Raw genomic sequence first — 16,216 nt, 5'->3', positions numbered from 1 at the left:
CTTGTACCGGTGCACGGCAGCCAAAGATCGGAGGTTGGACCGCAGGCCCGACTACAACGGAGGTAAAAAGCTGAGGTTGCCGGCGACATCGGGGGCCCTGGTATCAGTGGCGCGCTGCTACACAGGAGCCTAACGGTGTGGAAGCAGGCGAAAGCGCATACTTCTGAGTTGGAGGCTGACTGTATTATACCACAAGCCCTGAGCCGCCATTTTCTGCACATGTGAGGCGCCGTCCCCTCTGACTCAGCAGGGGCAAAGGTGGCGGCGAGTGGCGTTGACGGCTAGAGGCCCCGTAGGCGCGAACAACAGTGGCACATTGCAGCAAGTGAGGCAGACGGCGTGAGTGGGTGTGAGCAGTTACAGCTCAAAACTGGAGGCTGATTGTACTGTTTTGTAGACCCTGAGCCGCCATCTTATGCGCATACAAGACACTGGCCTCCACAACCCACCAGAGGCACAGTGACCCACCCAGCTAGCGCATTCGGACATCGGGGACCCCCATCTGCCCTGAGGTACCAGTGGGTGTTGTCTGAGAACTGCTGTTTCACTTATCCCCAGAGGGGATAAGTGGAACAGCTGGCTGGGAGAAGATCAAGATCGGCCTACAGGACTTGAGAAAGTGCGTGTGGTGGATGGGCTCACAGCTGTAGCTGGCACATCTGGCCCCTCGTGTCACGTACATCAGAACTCCGCGTATCGCAGCTAACAAGCAGACATGGGGGAACGGAACTTAAGCAAGTGAAACTCACATTTGATGCACGTAAGGCAACTGGCTCCAACTCACGAGAGCGGGAGGAAGAGGATCCGCCGGAGACAAGAAATGAGGGGTGGAAGGCATTACTGGTGGGGATGCAATAAAGCCGTACCTCAATTGACGCTAAAATGTACGCGAAGAACAACAGGCTGGAGTCAGTGGTGGCTAAACTCGACCTGCATGAAGAACAACTAGAAGAAGCGGAGCACAGAGTGTCGGGGCTGGAAGATGGAGCGGTAGCCAATAAACAATATGTGCTGCAAATGGACAAACTCCTAAATGTTATCGCAGACAAAAATGAGGAGATGGAGGCCCGCTCCCGAAGGAACAACGTGCGGATGCTAGACCTTGCGGAATCTACCAACACAGGGCGATTGGAGGACTTTATGGGACGCTTGCTGATTGACCTATTTGACAAAGACGCCTCCTCTCTGCACATCTGGTCTCCGAAAGGGCCCATAGATCCTTATCGGCACCCCCCCCCCCCCCCGGGTACCCCACCGCGCCCTGTGATAATGCAAATTCTGAATTATCTCAACAGAGATACTGTTCTACGCTTGGCACACCAAAAAGGTGCAGTGCATTATGAGAACACCACTTTAGCCTTCTACCATGACTTCACACAAGCCGTACAGGACGCCCGTCGTAAATTCACAGCTGTGAACAAGAAATTACAAGCGCAAGAAATAACATATGCTATGCTATACCCTGCGAGGCTGAGGATTCATCACCGAGGGAAACAACATCTCGTCAGCTCTCCTCAGCAAGTGGAGGAATACCTCAAACATGATCGTAGATCAGCATCTCGGGAAAAGTCTGCCCGACGGCATTCCCGGTCTCACTCGCCGCTGTCGGAACCTGGCTGACACCGAGACGCTGAATGAGATAAGGACAGTAGCAGAGCAGTGGCCAAGAGCTCTCTGGACACTTTGCCGATTGGTGATGTATTGCTACACAATTTATTGCCTGCTTGACTTATTGACTCGCCCGGACACTCGCCTCCGTCCCGCCAGAACGACCCCTAAGATAACTAGGGTTGTGGATGGGTGAGATAGGGAGGCTGAGTGGGTGCGGTGAAAGCCCCTAGCAGTCCCCGACTGAGGGCGTTCCCCTACTTTGGGTTTGGTTTTATATTTTCTCTGTATTGTCTGGGAATGTTTTGGGGTACAGATGCCATTTGTAGGATTGGGGGAGAGAAGGGGGAGGGATTGTTATTCCTGGCTAGTTGGGGGGGCCAGTGTGGGAGGGGGGTGGGAGGGTGGTATCCGGCAAGATGGGGTCACTGGTTAGGTTGGAGAAACATTGTGTTATTGCAATTATGCTGATATGCGCGGAAGGGGAGACCGTACTCAATCTACATATACCTCTAGACATCCACCCGCTGTAGGGACTATGGGTGAAACACAAGCTCTTCGGACTATCAAAGTGGCTTCATGGAATGTTCAAAGCCTTAATGACCCTAGGAAACGTAGACAGGTATTGGGATATCTTGATAGACATGGGGTAACGGTCACCCTCCGACAGGAGACACACCTGGCGCCTGGTGGCCCTCCCCAATTCGCCTCTAGATGGGCTTCATGTCGAAGCTTTGCATCCTATTCCAACTACTCTAAAGGAGTGACTATCTTGATTAAACGCGGCGTGGCAATTGTGCCCGGAGGGACGGAGACTGATGCGGACGGCTGATTCTGTATTATTTGCCTGTTATTATGGTCCTAATATTGACAACCCTAACACTCTGCTTTTGCTATGGGGTAAGATTCAAACGTTAGGTATCAAATATATAATCCTAGGAGGGGACTTCAATACGTCTTTGCAACCACAACTGGACAGGTCACGCGCCCTCCCTGCCCACTACACAGTCACACATAGGACGCTAAAAGACATAGTGGACCGAAATTGCCTGATAGACACCTGGAGGTACAAACACCCCACACTCAAAGAGGGCACACATCATTCGGCGATTCACTCGACCTGGGCCCACCTTGATTACGTGTTTCTGTCGGCAGGAATGGCGCATTGGTTACACCAAGTGACACACTTGGCTCTCACGTTCTCCGATCACTCCCCAGTTGTTGCCGACCGTCAGATTCCCCTGGAATGCTCCCCATATATAAATTGGCGTCTCAATTCCTCTCACCTCTGTGACCCTGTATTCAAGACCGAATTGGAACAGGACATTCAAGATTTCTTTGATCGTAACCTGACTTCTGTCTCCAGTATTACGACGGTATGGGAGGCATTCAAAGTTACTGTGAGAGGGTACTCACTCTTGGAAGATATGGAGGCATGTGATTGACTGATCTCTCTACTAAATAATTTGCCTCCACAGTCTGTTCTTTTTAACGATTATCAAACGGTTTCTGGTTTGGTACCTGTGGAGAGGGTTCAGTTGGTCGTTTTAGGTTAACTAAGCAGTATTACATCCTTAGCAATTGACCCTACATCATCCTTCTCACCAGTACCGACAGCGATTCGGTCGCAGGAGTCCCCAAGTGATATAAAGTTTCTCTCTAGGAATATAGAGGGTTATGAATACAAAAAGGATAATCAAAATTGGCATAAAGTGTTTAGAATTCTGATATTATCTGCTTTCAGGAAAATTGGGCAGAGCAGTCTGTCTAGGTAAATAGCTACAGCTCCTTTATTACGCCAGCAGTTCCATCAGCGGCAGGTAGATCTAAGGGGGGCTTACTCAGAATTATAGCAAACACGATCACCCTAGGTAAGGTGACCTTTATCAATAACTCGCCTCATTTTCATGTTATCTTGACTGAAGCTTCTGGGAAAATTTATTTGTTACGGATTAATTATTATTATTTTTTTAATTTTCTTTTTATTGAGCATCAAACAAAGGATAACAGAGAGGATGGTGACCACAAGGGTACCAGAGGGCGTGCAGTTTCCGGGGTTGCATTACAAACAGCTATGGTGGATTCAGCTTCACATAATCCCCAGGCCTGCTACATCCCTGCACAAAGTGAATGATGCTAGTTTAAAGAACATATAACACCCCTCCCCCAACACAAACAAAGTCCTCCCACCCCCCCCACCCGGTGGTAAATAAATTATAATGAACCAATAAGAAAATAATATAGAGGAGGCAAATTTGGGCATTGGCATATTGACTAGTGTTGAGATTCAGGCAAACCTAAAATATAGCTTAGGGCCCCCCCTGGGGGGCAACGAGTCAGAGAAGGAAAACCTATAGTTGGAAAAGGTGTATGGCCCGCACCGTCGGAGGACAAACTGCAGAAGGCAGACCCTGAGACAGAAAGGTCACCAGAGGGCCCCAGCGGAGCACAAAATCTTCGTAATGTTTCCGGAAAATGTCCGCAAGATGCTCCATGGAAAGTATCCTCCACAGTCGGGCACGCCACAACGATATCGCCGGGGCATCTGTCTTCTTCCATGCAGCTGCTAAAGTGAGCTTGGCTGCCCCCAGACACGTCCACATAATCGCTTTAACAGTCTTAGTTTGCCTGATCAGGGTGGGGTCTCTAAGTCCAAGGAGGGCAAAGTCAATGGAAACTAGAATTGGGTAACCCAATATGTCTTTGATATGAGATAAAATCTCTTCGCAAAAGGACAAATCTTAGGGCAATCCCACCATATATGCCTGAAATCCCTCTGTAGCCCACATCCCCACCAGCAGAGATCTGAGGTGTCTGGAAAAATGCGTAGCAGCTTAGTAGGGTATAGGTACCAATCATATAAAGGTTTATAGTGAGCTTCTCGGAGAGCCATGGACTTGTTGTGCTTGGAGATGTCCCTCCATATATGTGCCCATTCCCCGTCTGAAATATCCCTACCTAAAAGGCTTGATAGCCAACGCAAAAAGGATAGGGGACAGCGGGCATCCCTGGCACGTGCCTCTGTAAATCCAGAAAGGAGAAGATCTAGAGCCGTTAAACAATAAATTCGGTTGGCAGTATAACAATTGCACCCAATTTAGAAAGCTGGGGGGTATTCCCATGCACCCCAGCGTACCCAGCAAGTAATCCCATTCTAGCGATTCAAACGCCTTAGTGGCATCCAGAAATACAGCTACTGCCTCGCTGTTGGGGTCTATAACCTGCAGCACTGCATTAAGGGTCCGTAAGTTATACGATGTTGCACGAGTGGGAATGAGCCCTGCTTGGTCCGGCAAAACTAGGCGTTCCATCAGGAGTTTGAGACGGGTTGCCAGGACCTTCGCTAATATTTTAGTATCACAATTCAGCAGGGACAAGGGCCGATAAGAATCACATTGTGTGGGAGGTTTGCCGGGTTTGAGCAATGAAGTAATAAGAGCCTCTCTCATATTGCTTGGTAGGCATCCTTCCTCTAGCGCTGCATAAAAGACTTCTTTCAGTATGGGAGCCAATAAAGGAGCATAGGCTTTATAAAATTCTCTCGGGAGGCCATCTGAACCCGGGGCACGCCCCGACTTCATCTTCATGATGGCTTCAGTAATCTCATCGAGCTCCAGTTCTAAGTTGAGAAACTTTTGTTGGGTGTCTCCCAGCCAGGCTAGTGCAGTATCTTCAAAATAGGTATTTAAATCAAGCGGCATACCCCTATGAGAGGAATAGAGTACGCTATAATAATCTCTAAAAATGCGGAGTTGGTCCGGAAGATTCCTGTAGGTGTCCCCTTGTGCATCATGAATTTCAATGACATAGTTGGCAAAATTGGGGGGTCTAATTGCGCTCGCTAGTGTCTTCCCCGGGCGGTCTCCCTCATCATAAATGCGTGCCATGTACAGCTTCCCATGGAATTTATATTCCTTATCTGCAACCAACTTGTATTCAGTTAATTTGTCTTGCATTTGGGCTTTAGTTGTGTTGTCGTTTGGGCCGTGAGTGAGTGTGTGTTCCAGCTCATGCAAGTCAGTCTCCAGCTTTTGCAGGTCCCTAAACAAGACCTTAAGGACGCCACCACCCTTAGCTATGCACCACCCTACCTGTGTGATAGGGCAAGGACATCAAAAGCCACCTGCACAGGCTTATGACCGGTTCTCACTAAAGAAAGGCCCTGAGTGAATACGGTGGAACTACGTACTGGTGCGGACTTATAAAAAAATGCCCAACAAGACTGCATACATCTTAGAATGGAGTGAAGGGGCAACCGGTACACTCCCTAATAGGTCTCTCACTAGCCATTCACGATGAAATCTTAAAATAACCAGTCATTATTGGTTGTTTTTACATCAGACCCAATTCATTGCGTTCTTTTGGCCATTATCAAATGATTTTGGATGAGATGACCTTGATTAGAGTTTTGAGTCACCCAGTGTCGGGCCTTGGCCATCAGCTGAATTGAAGATTTTCTAAGATTGGGACATAGTAAAGGCACGTTGACTAAAATTTTAACATACTGACACGCTGCAGGAGGGAAGTTCATGTATTGCTGATTTGGTCTGCTATGGGCCCGAGTAGACGGGGGATTTACCTTAACCTGTAGTCTTGATAAGTCATGTGATTGCCCCTTACCCATTGATTCTTATATGGTCACCTGCGGTGGGCAACACCTAGGGACCAAATCTACATGGTCTGGACCTATTGGATCCCTGCTGGGAGCCACTGATTTTCAACACGAGGATGACCAATAGGATTAGAGGGCGATTTAACTAACTCACGACCAAGGATCATGTTTTCACAATTAGTACACAAATTATGACTTTCACAATCATAGTTTTTAAGAGTTTTACAGACATCGGAGGGGATGACCTTAGTTGGTGGTTAGAGGATAGAAGTAGCTAAACTACCACTGGAATCTACTGTCATTTGTTGTGCTAACCTTGTAAGGTGCGAGCTATAGAATCTAAACCGGCATAGATCGGTCGCAAGAGTTGTTTAAAGTTATCAAGAAGATCACACTGATATGAGGGAAATGTAGTCTCTGAATGTTGGTGCCCATTCATACATGTGGAACTCGCTGGCATAGCGACCTTTCTGATCTTCTTGGCAGGACACTTGGAGGGCAGTGTCGCATGGCCTTGTTTTCATTTACCATTGACGGAGGTAGCGTCGTTTGGTTTCCTACTAAAGGTAGAGGCAGGCTGTGAATGTTCGTGGGTTGGTACAAAGACTGCCGGCAATTCTACAAGAGAAACCCCATCTAGCTTTGTTACACCCCCCTTTGGTTGGAGAAACAACTAGATGACTGCCCTGCCCCCAACCAAAGTCTCTTTTCTATAAGTGGGATTTATTTTTCTAAAGCCGATGTTGCCTTGGTCAGAAAGGTATCTAAAGAAGTAATAGTTACCTCCTCTGTTGCTCTCAGATTTTTCTTGCCCATGGTGGGCCTGTAACAGGGGAGTGTAGAAGTTAAAGGGGGGGGGTCCCAGCCTAGCCTCCTCCGACGAGCGTGGATGGCCCCGCGCGAGTCCCGTGCAGAGGTACCACGCTGCTGCCTTGCAGCATCTCCTGGTGCAGGAAGAGTGTTTTGGCTTGTGGTGGAGCCTGGGGGCTGTAGTCAGCGTCCCGCACAGCGGGACCTTTAAGCGCCTCCGGGCACAGGAAGAGTGATGCGGCATGTAGTGGAGCCTGGGGACTGTAGTCAGTGCCCCGGCTCTGCTCCGATGCTTCCCCAGGGAATCTCAAATAGAGTGCTCTACCTTGCACTCACTTCAATTGTCCAACTTGAGCATAATTGGAGACTTGAATCTTCATCTTGATCTAATCAACAAGAAAGAAATCCATGACTTTACTAATGACCTGGCCACTTTCCAATTAGTTCAGTTATTAAAACATTCAGCTACTAGGCTGGCCATCTGCTGAACCCTGAGTTTTACAACCTGGCCACCCTTCAAACTGCTCCCCCTGTTCCAGTGACCTGGTCAAACCATTATTTGGTGCCTATGACCATTGATACACCTAGCGTTGAAAAAAACATTACCGGTAACCCCACAATGAGAAGGTAGTGGCATAAACTGGACCCATCTGCCTTTTCAAGGTTTATCGAAAGGAGTGTGCCTCTATTAGACTCCAATATAGAATGTGCGGAGACTTCCACCAAAGCATGGCTCTATTCTGACTTGGATCATTTTATTCCTGCCAAGCTCTATAAAAGTAGGAAGCAGCCCCCCAGTTGCTTGGTTCTATAAAGCATTGCTCATAAAAGAAGCAATTCAAAGAACTAGAGTGCGCTTGCTACAAATCATGTGATGCTGCCGCATGAATTCAATACTTGAGAGCGATTAAATGCTACATGAAACTGATTAAAACTTTCTCTGTCAAATTATTTGCCGACAAAACAAAAGCAGCAGCAAGCTTTCAAAAGTAATCTTCTTTGTTGTGAACAACCTGATTAAACCCACCTCCTCTCCTGGATTAGCGGAAGCTTCTAACAGCCACTGCAGCAAGCTTGGTCAGTTTTCTTTATCTTTACTTTAACAGAGGTGAGAAAACAGTCTAACCTGCCTCTCTTGACACAGGGACCTACCACTCACAATGGGCTACCTTGGACCAATTGGCTCTACTTGACACGGATTCTATTTCCACCTTAATGCATCAAGTGAAATCTGGATCTCCCAATGACTTATTTAAACCTGCTTATATTTTAAAATTTCAGGAGAGCGTCACACCCATATTTCTAGAATTAGCCAAACTCTTGCTGAGCACTGAAGAAGTATCAATATCATGGAAACATGCCAAGGTTTGACTTCTTCTACATAGGCTTCGCTAAATGCCACTCAGCCAGAAAAGTATCAACTTATTTATTTTCTGTCGTTTCTGTCCAAGGATGGGGAGAAACATGTAAACAATCTCCTAACTAAAATATTAGAACAATATAAACTATTAGATTGTTTCCAAAATAGAATTAGATCTTATAGCACCAAAATTGCTATTTTAACAGTTACTGAATCCCTTTGCAGTACGGCAGATGCTGGCAAATCCCAAGCTCTGATACTCCTAGATTTAAGTATGGCCTTCGACACTGTCTCACATGCAATAATATTAACGCGCCTCACTGACCTGGGGGTACAGGGCAAAGGTCTGGCCTGGTTTACCTACTTTTTAAAGGAGTGGTGTTATGATGGTTCTCTCTCTTTCCTCATTGACCTGTCGCGTGAGGTTGACTGGTCATCCTTGGAACTCTAGTTTGTTCCAGGTCTTCTGGTCATTCTAGGAGTGGTGGTTGCTGAGGCAGGAGTGTGGGAGCTCAGTCTGATGAAAGAAGCTACAATAAAACTATCTATAACTTCATATTTGACGTCTGGTTGTCCCCTACTTGAACAAGTGGTCTTTTAAAGTTATACTCTCCCCTTTCGCCTCATCACAAAGAGGACTGGCTCCTGGTGTCCCTCGGGGTTCGGAGCTCATTCCCACCCTTTTTAGGTCTTGCCTAGCGTAGCAGCGTGAATGCCCTACCATAGCTTTGCGAGGCATGCATTATACACTGTAGTGTGGAAGCTTCATGGAAGCTCTGCCCTCTCTATGCCCATTGGCTTTTGTCTTAACCCCGTAAGTGCTGCTGTTGGCCGTTGCACGTTGCGAGCACTACCTTCGCAGTGCTGCGCACGTCCAACGGCCGACGCAGCCCCGCATGTTTTGCGGAAGTTCCGCACTACAGCGAAATCGCGGTAGCAGCAAACAGATTAAATGCTGCCTTCCGATTGGTTTGAGGCTTGTTTGTCCCTCCTCATTCATCATTTGTATCCTTCCACGGCTATTTGCCCCTTTACTGCTAACACTATTTTCTTCTCTGTCTCCCCACCCCACCCGCCCCCTCCCTCGCTCTGTGACTTTACACCCTCCCCCCACTGCCGTTCGTGTTTTCTTGCCTGCCGGCACTTCCGTTTTCATCTTTATTATTGCCACTTTGAAATATGCATGTTCACGATGCGTGCTATACAAAAACTTCTTCTGTTTAATTAACTGGATTTTGATGTTACTCTAACTATATTAGGACTCTAAGCAACATTCGGGGTATGCATGGCAACTGACGCCCCTTAGTTCCCAATTGGCATTGTTGTCAGACCGGAGGAGCGGCAGTGTTTTAACTCATGCTTAAAACAAGCACTTTTAATAACTTCCTCTCAATTCAGCACTTTAATCTTGTTTACTGAAATGACGCGCTAGCGAAATGCACTTTTTTGAATTCTGAAGAGATGTTATCGCACATTTACACATTTGCATCATGTTTACTGTATGATTAAGATGCCGATCATTTTCACGGTTCGCCCACTGGCTCGTATACGCTTTGGCTTGTCTCGGGCTGGCTCTATCTGCTAATTAATATATTGGCTCACACACCTCTAACAAAGAGAGATGAATGGATAAATGACTGTGAGCCCCGTAGATGGTAGAGAAATAGACTGGTGCAGGCAAAAAGACAAAGTCAGACTTCTTTGCCTCCCGTCAGTATCATCACTTTCAATAACCTGGAAACCTGCCGGAAACTCGTGCATGCTCCAACCTCATCCCCCTCACCTATTCTCACCCTCTCAGGGCGGGCACCTAAACCTTCTGGGTGCCTTCACACTCAGGATAAATGAATACATTTTGTTCTGTGCTTTAGTCGCCCCTCTGTGAGCACTGTCTGGTAGATGAAATGAAATGAAATTAGCATTTATAAAGCGCATGCTCACCCTTGGGCTAGATGGAGCTCTGTGTTAATAAACACATTCAGTGAGGTGGTTGTGTACAAACAAACAACAGCCACAATACCGTACATTTTGAACATTTTGAACTTGTCGTTAAATACCTGCTCATCGAGTACCTCATTGGCTGATCATTCCATGGCACTACCAAAATTACATTTCGATACATTTGATCAACTGTAAAACACTCCCTACTATGGGTCATTTAACAACTCTGGGCTTTGGGGTTAGGTAACCTACTTAGGATGTTATGTAAAAGATTAAATACAAACATTAATGCAAGGAAACTAATCAACCAGCGCTGTGAAAACTGACACGCATTCTGGCATTTTGTATAATTAACGTTGTTTTTCTCATAGATGCGAGTAAAGTAATCTTAATGATATCTGCACACTTTTAACTAATAGCACCGGGCTAACTTTGACAACTAGGCAATGAATACATTTTCATGTACCTCCGAAGCCCCCCTGCCCCCATCCCCTTGGCAAACTTCATTGCCTCCAAGTGTTTGGGGAAATAACCAAGACGCAGGAGAGTGAGTCAAATAGTCTAGAAAATGAAAGAGGAGCAGGGATTTGGATTCACATGCCCCGATCGCGTTGGTTAGTCTGTAAACACTACTTTTATTAATGAGTTTCTCATTAGTAAAGCACCACGGTGTACATGTGTGGCGACACTTCACCCATGAGGTACTTGCCAAGCAATTGTTGACACAATCCACACTTTGCGTCTTTTTCAATATGTTTATTACAAAGTGCAGGACCTTTCCAAGGGATATTGCACACTACATACATTCACTCTAAAAATAAAATGTGTAGGTAAAAAATAATTGCCATTCACAATGTCAATAGCTCTAACTCACAAATGCGAGACCTATTTGCATTGCAAATGCTTGTTAATATTTACATCAGACCTCTGGCAGAAGTAGTGAAATATTTTGGAATATCTCACTAGTGTATGCTGATGACACTCAGCTAATTATTTCACTGTCGGCAGAGTCGACTGGCTTTTGTGTCAAATCTAAAAACTGTGTATCAGCGTTGGCCAAATGTATGCATGACAACTGTTTAAAACTTAATGTAAAAAACAGAGTTCTAAGGAGCAACCAGCCTAGCTGCCTGGATGCAACTTTACATGCCCTCCAGAACGCTACGCTCCATCCAATCTAAACCTGGCCCACATCCCTCGTCACAGGAGAGACAGAACGAAAGGTTTCTCCTTCCTTGTCTTAGCTCCGATCCAATGAAATTCTATGCCTCCTAACCTTAGAAAGATTCAATATCACTTACTGTTCTGGAACCAGTGAAGGACCCAGCTCTTCTCCATCTAGGCTGCCGATTTTGCCTCTCTGCCGCTGTGTTTCTTAGGATCCTTTTATGTCCGTTGCTGATATTTTCTGACACCCGGACCCTCACCTTCCCCTCAGGGCAGGCATCCTTCAGGTGTTGTGCTTTCTAAGGCTCGGCTCCCCTCTTGTAAAGGGTCAAAGTGGTAACACCCTTTCAGCAAGTGCCTTTATCAGCCGCAGGATTAAGATACAGTGCACCCCAATTCCCAGCTCAGTAAAAGCCTGAAACAGACCCAAAATGGAGCATGTACCTACATGTTCGCCTCGTCTGTTTGTACCTCTTAAGTAGCTACCTGTGCACTTCCTCCGTTTTTATGTCCCTGGCGAGCTTCTCTAAAGATGCTTTTGATCCTTCTACGCTATCATGGCGTTTGTCTATTACTTCATTACCTGATGTCTGCTGTGTTCATTGTTTCACTCCCCTGCTTTAGCGTTCAATGAACCCTGCTGAGCGAGTATGCAGCCATAAGGGAGCTGAATGTAAGAAATATCCAGAGGTGTAAGAGCTGCACTCACCCTCAAGCAATGGACATCTTGTCTTACTCTGCCAATGCTCCATCCACTGACCGAGGAGCATGCTGGCACCAAACGGAAGACATTTAGTCAGATACCCTGGTAAAGGCAGAAAAAGACAAAAAGCAGACATGTATTGGCAGCAGAGATATCGCAGGTATATTATTAGTTGTGATGGGATCACTATAATAAATTGTGCAATCTTCCAACAAGTGCTTTAACCATCCTTAGAAATGTGGCAAAAATAACTTAACAGAAAAGTAAAGACAGGAGTTAGAACTTCAGCTCCTCCAATGTAAACTGTGAAGTACTGTCAAGAAGAGTGTGAATGGAGCTACATTTCTTATATACTTCCTGAAGCATTACGTTTATTATATACTTCCTGGAGCATTCGCTTTATTATATACTTCCTGGAGCGTTAGCTTTATTATATACTTCCTGGAGCGTTAGCTTTGTTATATACTTCCTGAAGTGTTACATTTATTATAAACTTCATGAAGAGTTTTCTTTGTCATTTAGTCTTGAAAGGGTTGCTGCTGTTATACACTTCCTGAAACTGAAGTGACAGCAGCACATCCTGATCCATCTCTTCTTACACAATCCTTTCTTGTTTAAATGAAATCTTAGCCATGTGTGTCTTCGTAAAGCTGTACTTCTAGCAAGTGGGCGCTCCATGTGTGCTCTTTCTGTACTAAGTTACTCTGTGAACACTGAAAAATCACCTCCTTTTCTGAATTAAGTAAGATTTACATGTTCAGTAGAACATTTAGTTAAATATCTGTGTATGGGGAAATATCTCTTGGTAACTTTCATAAATGGTCATGACGAGATGTATTTTACAACTAGTTAAATATTGTGTATTCACATATTCTTACATTTCCATTTAGTGATTTTAAATCTCTTTACATCCAATAGGAAACCAGCCTTGAATGCACAAATGATCGTGAATAATGACAGTAATCGTGCAAATCTGAAAAAAGTGGTAAAAAAATGAGCTCCAATATTCAGGAAAAGATCTGCACAGTCAGAGACTGAGAAACCTGAACATAAACTGATAGATCCTCGAAGAGGCAGTCAAGAGCAATTCAGTGGATGTAAGAGTCTGAGCTGTGCACCTCCACGGAACAGGACTAAGAAATTACCTCTAGAAAATTAAGGCAACCACACTGGCAAACCACTTCCTGTATTAACGGGCCTCCACCACCAGCTTTGATAATGTGTTCGGTATGAGGTGGATACAGCATTGCTCTGCTTCCTGTGATGATGACAGACCACCATTGAGCACGCTAGGTATATTGTAAACTCTTCCTGGCCAAACCACAGTAGCAAGAGAAAAGCCCAAGGGAGTGGAGCCAGACAACTAGGGGCAAAGGAAAGAGAGTCTCTGAGACTGTCCCAATTTGCTTCGACTAGAAGGAAGACTAATCTTCACTCATAAACATGCAAAACCACCTACAAAGAAGCTTTACCTTCCACAATTATAATATGTGTGGTTGGTGAGTCTTGTATTTAATTGTGAAATCTGAAATCAACCATCCAAAATACCACACACATACAAGGAATGTGAGAGTAACACAAGTGCTTTATCAACCATGTTAGCTCCTCAGGAAACCCAGTCACGGGATGCAGATAAATATAAACCTGACCCAGAGACACTAACCAAGAAAGAGAAATCATACACAAGCATCAAGAGCTTTAGTTTGTCATCACTACTAAAGCGCCATCAGCAAACACACACAGGAGAAGCGACGTGCAATTGCAATGAATGTGTGAAGAACTTTAGTCAGTTAGCACTCCTAAAAGATCATCAGCGAGCACACGTAGGAGAAAAACCATACCATTGCACTGAATTTGTGAAGAGCTTCCGTCTGTCATCACAACTCCAAAGACATCAGCGAACACACACAGGGGAAAAACCATACCATTGCACTGACTGTGTGAAGAGCTTCAGTCAGTTATCAAACCTCAAAATACATCAGCGAACACACACAGGGGAAAAACCGTACCATTGCACTGAATGTGTGAAGAGCTTCAGTCTGTTATCACACCTCAAAATACATCAGCGAACACACACTGGGTAAAAACCATACCATTGCAATGAATGTTTAAGTATGTTTTGTGATTCCTCAAATCTCAGGAATCATCAGCGAACACACACAGGAGAAACCCATACCATTGCAGTGAATGTGTGAAGAGCTTCAGTCGATTATCACACCTCAAAATACATCTGCGAACACACACAGGGGAAAAACCTTATCATTGCAAGGAATGTGTGAAGAGCTTCAGTCAGTTTTCAAACTTCACAATACATCAGCTAACACACACAGAAGAAAAACCATAGCATTGCAGTGAATGTGTGAAGCACTTTAGTGGGTCATCAGACATACAAAAACATATTTGAACACCCTGGTGAAAAACCATACCATTGCAATGAATGTGGAAGTAGTTTTAGTGATTCCTCAAATCTCAGAAATCATCACCGAACACACATAGGGGAAACGCCATTACAGTGCCAGGAATGTATGAAGAGCTTTAGTATGTTATCAATTCTGCGGCGACATCAGTGAACACACACTAGATCGTAGCATTCTTAATGATCTGTAAGGTGCTTCTGTGTTGCTGGAGCTGCCAAATGCACAGTGTTCTCATAGACAAGCCTTGTCTAGAGGAAGGAGTTCTTCGATATAATATGTACATCAGAAGAAAGGCTACATCTTCAGTAGCCAAAGATAGTAGAAACGAATGCTTTCCACCGAGTTCATTTTACCAAAGTGCTGAGTCCGGGAAGTTCTTCCTGCTGCCGACCATCATCATCATCACTACCACCACCCAACCACACTGCCAGTCAAGGAACGAGACTGCTCTGCAGCACATCCATCCTTATACATAACACACTACAGGGGTTTGCTCCAGGGTCAAACTTTCTTTCCTTACACATTATCAGCAACAAGTTCTAAACTGAACAAATTATATTTAGGAACAAGTGGTTTGTACGGCCATCAGTTGCATAATACATTTGAAACCCAATACTTTATAAATCTGTATGAATGATACATAACCAAACATCCAAACACCACCCATGTATGGACATCCAAGAGCCTTTAAAAACCACACTACAGAGGTGTGTCCCAGGATCAAACTCAATTTACTTTAACATTAACATGAGGCTATGAAATGTACACAATGATGACTAGATTTTACATATTAATATGAAATGTATGTTTTTAGATATGTAATAAAACAACACATTTATTTGAATTCATGGTATTTGATTGCTGATTGTATAGGAGAACTTAAATGTGATTTATTCACTAAATTTGAAAGATAATTTTTGATGTCAGCAAGGAGCCTAGTTCATTTGGCATAGAGGGGTCAAATCTCGATAGCATGACTGCTTTCTGCTGGGAGTCTGGCGCAGGTGGTATCAGAGTGGACTATTCTCGACAGTGGACCTTCTCTCAGAGTGAGAGGCGGTTCTTTGCTTGAGATAGTACCACCTCTAATTTCATAAGCAAAAAATGCTTTAATTTTATGCGTCACAAATACCCTACTAAAAGCCCACCAGTAAGCCCCACCTGTAGGTTTGTCACTGGATGTCAGGCTGTGACCGAATTATACCAGGTGATACAAATGTAGAACATGGAAGGAAACATAGAGCAAACAATTCGCTGAGGAGAGATGGGACAAGCTATGGGGCTACTCACAATTGATCTCAAGAAATGCCATGTGCAAATGCTAGTTTTTTTCTCTCATCAACGGTGTGTTCCAGGATTCTATTCTGCTCTAGTTGTCACTTCAGCAGGAAGGGGAGAACAGGATGAGCGAGCAAAAAAAGCAAGAAGAGAAATAAAAGGGATACAGAGAGAAAACACACGAAGGATGGAGAAAAGTACTTAATAGATATCGGCGAAAATGTGAAAGAAAGAAATTTGTATGGGAGGGAACGATAGTTCTAAAAGATGGCCAGGAAAAGAACTCTAATGAACATTATTTATAAATTGCCAAAAGTTGA

At 44.9% G+C, this 16,216-nt stretch overlaps 1 pseudogene across 1 annotated transcript in view; it reads left to right on the top strand.

Annotated features, from left to right (window-relative positions):
- The window catches only part of LOC144823048 (uncharacterized), a 75,874-nt pseudogene extending 59,956 nt beyond the window's left edge, over positions 1-15,918 (top strand). The window contains exon 2 of the transcript XR_013608726.1: positions 13,120-15,918. The product of XR_013608726.1 is annotated as an uncharacterized LOC144823048 (transcript). The remainder of the gene's footprint in view (positions 1-13,119) is intronic.
- Positions 15,919-16,216: the final 298 nt, after the last annotated feature.

Source organism: Lissotriton helveticus, chromosome 1_1, assembly GCF_964261635.1.
Source record: "Lissotriton helveticus chromosome 1_1, aLisHel1.1, whole genome shotgun sequence".
In the NCBI taxonomy this organism is placed as follows: domain Eukaryota; kingdom Metazoa; phylum Chordata; class Amphibia; order Caudata; family Salamandridae; genus Lissotriton; species Lissotriton helveticus.
This window is presented reverse-complemented; position numbering and strand designations above follow the sequence as displayed.